Below are 6,000 nucleotides of genomic sequence, written 5' to 3' on the forward strand. Positions count from 1 at the left end.
AAAATCACACAACACCAGGTTATAGTCCAACAGGTTTAATTGGAAGCACTAGCTTTCGGAACGACGCTCCTTCATCAGGTGATAGTGGAGGGCACAATCGTAACACAGGATTTATAGCAAACATTTACAGTGTGATGTAACTGAAATTATACATTGAAAAATAGCGTCGCTCCGAAAGCTAGTGTGCTTCCAACTAAACCTGTTGGACTATAACCTGGTGTTGTGTGATTTTTAACTTTGTACACCCCAGTCCAACACCGGCATCTCTAAATCACAACTCCACAATCTGGATAGTCAAGGACAGCAGATACATGGGAACACCGCTACTTGCAAGTTCCCTTCCAAGCCAATCACTGTCCTGACTCGGAAATATATATCACTATTCATCCAGTGTCAAAATCCTGGAATCTCTTCCCTAACATCATTGTGAGGTACCTATACTACATGGATGATAAGAGTTCAAGCAGGTGACTCATCGTCGCCAGCAAGGGGCAATTAGGGATAGTGATAAATGGTGGTTTTTCCAGCCAAACTCATATAGAGTCATAGAGATGTACAGCACGGAAACAGACCCTTCGGTCCAACCCGTCCATGCCGACCAGATATCCCAACCCAATTTAGTCCCACCTGCATGCACCCGGCCCATATTCCTCCAAACCCTTCCTATTCATATACCCATCCAAATGCCTCTTGAATATTGCAATTGTACCAGCCTCCACCACATCCTCTGGCAGCTCATTCCATACACGTAACACCCTCTGTGTGAAAAAGTTGCCCCTTAGGTCTCTTTTATATCTTTCCCCACTCACCCTAAACCTATGCCCTCTAGTTCTGGACTTCCCGACCCCAGGGAAAAGACTTCGCCTATTTACGCTGTCCATGCCTGTCATAATTTTGTAAATTGAGCTATACGGAGAGGCTGAACAGGCTGAGGCTGTTTTCCCTGGAGCATATGGAGAATGAATTTAAAAAAGACTACAGATGAAGGCACATAATTGGGAACATGCCAGAAAGCATGCTGTTTATCCCAACAAACACGGGAACACTTAACAGAGGCTGTTACACTGAATCTGGAGTCCATCTTTTCTAGTCTGGAAGAGACAGTCAACTCTGATGCATACTTGTGAACCTCTCCATGATGCAGTGTCTGACCATGATCTAGAAGTTTCTATTGTCACACAAGCAGCATTGGAAGCTCACACAGAGATCTAGGATCAGTCACGATCATACTGAATAGCAGAGAAGACTCAAGTGGTCGAGTAGCCTGCTTCTAGTTTCTACGTTTCTATAAAGTCATAGTCAAAGTATTCCCACACAAGCTCAGACTGTCTCCCTCTTGGCTGTGGATTGCAGTGTGCTAATGTGTTTCCAGCAAGGTGCCCTTGAACAGATCCCCTTGGAGAGTGGCAGCAGCTCTCTGGAGTAGAAACCTGCTATTGTCTCTCAGCAAGATGGCACACATCATTCCACCTTGACAATTCCTTTGCAGTTACCTGTCAACTTGTCAATTTCAGTAAGGCATTGGAAATGGGGATTGTCTGTTAATGTGGAATTGGGTTTGCAAATCACCTGTGTTGCAGTCAGATGCCTTTTCGTCTTGGACAGAAAGGGGTTTTCTATTGTTTTAAAAAAGATGTTAAACAAGTTCGCTAGGGCACTGTAACATTCACACACTTCATGGAAACTGACAGAATTGTAACAAAAACTTATCAAGATGAAATTAAACTGTTATTTCTGGAGGTGGTGATACATTTGGAAATAACCCCATAGAGGGCGGTATCCCATCGTCAAGTCACCCTTTATTTACATGTGGAGCATCCTTGTCACGGATCCAGCTCCCTCAGAGCCAGCTCTCAGAATGGACAGAACCTTATTTTTTAGTTAAAAATCACACAACACCAGGTTATAGTCCAACTTTCGGAGCGACGCTAGTGTGCTTCCAATTAAACCTGTTGGACTATGACCTGGTGTTGTGTGATTTTTAACTTTGTACACCCCAGTCCAACACCGGCATCTCCAAATCATTATTTTTTAGTGAACAGGATGTCTGACACTCATGTTCTTTTTTTTTCTTTTTCTAGTTTACCACATGACCACCTAACTGCGGTAGTACTTATTTTTCCCCAGTACCCATGTCGTGTGTGTGCAAGTGTCGGACACAGTGCAGAACAACAAGTGTAAATCTTTATTCAGTTTCCACCACAAGGAAGAAAGGAAACACCCGAGTGGCCAGTGACAAGCACTGCCCTTCACATCAAAGGACAATGCTGTGTGATCAAATGGTGAAGGGGAGGGCAGGGATTAGATCAAAATAGAGTTGGAGGGGGAAATAATGCACTCCACTCCCTGCAGCACCCATCTCTCCCTGAACAGCTCAAGAATATTGGTGAACACCACGTGCTTCTTCTCCAGAGACACCCGGGCTCTGACATAACCACTGAAGAGGGGCAGGCAATCGGCCATAACGACCCCCTCCATGACCCGCTGCCTGGGCCTGTTTATGGTCAGTTTGGCCAGGCCCAGGAGCAGACCCACGAGAAGATCCTCTGACCTATGCTCCCCCCTCCGCACCGGATACCCAAAGATCAGGAGTGTGGTGCTGATGTGCAACCAAAAACAGAGGAGAAAGTTTTTAAGAAAATAAAAAAGGGAGTGCAAACCCTCACACCGAATATATACATGGTCCAGGACTCCACAGCATCACAGAACAGGCATTTGGGCTGGAAGTCTGTAAACACAGTCTGGACACTGTCAGCCAGCGTTCCCTGATTGTTACAGGTTAACAGCCCCAATCAAAGAACTCATATTCTATGAGGTCCACCTGACCAACTTCATTACAATCAGTACACACTCCAACCCCTCTGTTGCCTAATGGTCTCTAGATACATTTGAACAGGGGATAAAGGTGAGGAATTGAATTAAATTGAATTAGCTTTATTGTCACATGTACTCAAATGAACATAGTGAAAAGTTTACAAATCACCACTTACAGTACCATCTTAGGTACAAAGTACCCAGGTACAGATTCTTCAGTACAAGTTCTTAGGAAAAAAGAAATAGAAAAACAAAGAAATAAAATGACCAGCATTACAGATACAGAGATAAGTTAGAAAGTAGAAAAAGCACAGTAGTTCAGGCAGCATCCGAGGAGCAGGAGAATCGGCGTTTCGGACATAAGCCCTTCAACAGGAGTGTGGAGGGGGAAAGGGACTGAGAAATAAATAGAGTGGTGGGATGGCGTTAGGTGGATACAGGTTGAAGGTGATTGTGATTGGTCGGTGGGGAGAGTGGAGCAGAGAGGTGGAAAAGAAGATGAACAGGTAGGTGGAGTCATGAGGGTGGTGCCAAGTTGGAGGGTTGGATCTGGGATGACGTCAGGGGAGGGAAGGTTTGGAAACTGGTGAAGTCGATGTTGATGTTGCGTGGTTGTAGGGTCCTGAGGCAGAAGATGAGGCGTTCTTCCTCCAGTTGGCGGTGGCTTTGATTTGACAGTGGAGGAGGCCCAGAATTTGCATGTCCCTGGTGGAGTGTGAGGGGGAGTTGACGTGGTTGACCACAGGGCGGTGGGGTTGTCTGGTGCATGCAGACCGGAGATGTTCTCTGAACTCAGTGGGTTGGCGCTCAGTCTCCTTGGTATAGAGGAGACCACATGAAGAGCAACAGATGCAGCAAGCAGTATATGAGCAAAGAGGTCCTTCTTCAGCTGTACAGGGCCCTGGTGAGACCGCAGCTGGAGTACTGTGTGCAGTTTTGGTCTCCAAATTTGAGGAGGAAATTCTGGCTATTGAGGGAGTGCAGCGTAGGTTCATGAGGTCAATTCCCGGAATGGCAGGACTATCATATGTTGAAAGATTGGAGCGACTGGGCTTGTATATATTTGAGTTTGGAAGGATAAGAGGGGATTTGATTGAGACTTATAAGATTATTAAAGGATTGGACACTCTGGAAGCAGGAAGCATGTTTCTGTTGATGTGTGAGTCCAGAACCAGAGGACACCGTTTAAAAATAAGGGGTAGACCGTTTAGAACAGAGGTGAGGAGAAACATCTTCCCCCAGAGAGTGGTGGGTGCATGGAATGTTCTGCCCCAGAAAGCAGTGGAGGCCAAGTCTCTGGATACTTTCAAGAAAGAGTTGGATAGAGTTCTAAAAGATAGTGGAATCAAGGGTTATGGGGATAAGGCAGGAACAGGATAGTGATTGTGGATGATCAGCCATGATCATAATGAATGGTCTTGCAGGCTTGAAGGGCCAAATGGCCTACTCCTGCACCTATAGTCTATTGTCTATCCTATCAGAATCACCTCCTACCTACATCCACCTATTGCCATTTCATCTGCCCTTTCCCCCAACCCCATCCTCACCCCTCTATTTATCTCTCAGCTCCCTTCCCCTCCACATTCCTGATGAAGGGCTTATACCCAAAACATTGACTCTCCTGCTCCTCGGATGCTGCCTGACCTGCTGTGCTTTTTCCAGTGCCAGTTTTTGACTCTGCCTCTCCAGCATCTGCAGTGCTCACTTTCTGCTAGAAAACAGAGAAAGGAAAATTTAGAACAGTGAGGTGAAGAGCCTGCAAAAGCAGCCTATTCAGAAGCACCTCTGTACCATTCCAAAAGGCACAGAGGGAACTTCCTTGGCATTGGCTCCAATTGTGGGGCACACAATCCCAAAGGAAGGTTTGGTATCTGGGGCCAATGCTAAATTGCAGAACAAATAGAATATAGAGCATAGAACAGGACAACACAGTACGGGCCCTTCACCCTTCAATGTTGTGCCGACCTTTTATCCTACTCTAAGATCAGATTAATCTACATTTGACTCTCACTCATGTGCCTATATATGAGTTGTTTAAATGTCCGTAACGTATCTGACTCTAATACTACTGCTGGCAGTGAATTCCATGCACACACCACTCTCTGTATAAAGAACCTACCTCTGACATCTCCCCTAAACCTTCCTCCAATCACCTTCAAATTATGTTCCTTGATGATAGCCATTTCCACCCTGGGAAAAACCCTCTGGCTATCCACTCTTTCTATGCCTCTCATCATCTTGTACACCTCTATCAAGTCACCTCTCATCCTTCTTCGCTCCGATGTGAAAAGCCCTAGCTCTCTCAATCTTTCTTCATAAGATCTCCCTCCAGTCCATGTAGCATTGTGGCAAACCCTCTGCACCCTCTCTAAAACTTCCACATCCTTCCTACAATGAGGTGACCAGAACTGAACACAATACTCCAAGTGTGGTCCAACCAGCACTCTATAGAGCTGCAGCATTACCTAATGGCTCTTAAACTCAATCCCTCTGCTAATGAAAGCCACACTGTACGCCTTCTTAACAATCCTATCAACCCTGGTGGCAACTTTGAGGGATCCATTGATATAGATCCCAAAATATTGGCCAAATCACCACAAGATCTCCCCTGCTTCTCTTCATAGTAGTACCAGAAGATTTTTGTTGAGATCCAGCCTCCTGATTGGTGAACAGAATTTCAGTTTTACATCTGATCTGTAAGACAGCACTTCTGACAATGTAGCACCCCTCAGCGCTACATGAGAGCGCCAGCCAGGCATTTTGTGTCCTAGCCTTGACATGAGACTTGAGGATGGAAACTTGTGATCCTGAATACCAGATGTTACCAACTATGCCACTGTTGTCATTGATCTATTTACATTTATTTCCTCAAAAGCAGAGAATGGGGGTTTGTGAATAGACTTAAAGTAATTTTACAATCACAGCCCCTGAAATTCCTTTAATTTCAATCCCCTGTGCAATAAACCTTACCCCTGGCTATGATTTTCTAGATCTTTCCTGTTTGTAAAGAACTTTATCATTTGGGTTATCTACAAAAGACATCCTCAGTGTTAAACTGCACCTGCCTCCTATCTGCCCACTCTGGAATCATGTCATTGCTGTGCTGCATTCTTCCTCACTGTTTGTCATAGCCTTTCATTTCATTTCATCATCAAATTTGGACACCATTCCTCCTGCATCAAGTCA

The sequence above is a fragment of the Chiloscyllium plagiosum genome, chromosome 24, assembly GCF_004010195.1.
Source record: "Chiloscyllium plagiosum isolate BGI_BamShark_2017 chromosome 24, ASM401019v2, whole genome shotgun sequence".
NCBI classification, from domain to species: Eukaryota; Metazoa; Chordata; class Chondrichthyes; order Orectolobiformes; family Hemiscylliidae; genus Chiloscyllium; species Chiloscyllium plagiosum.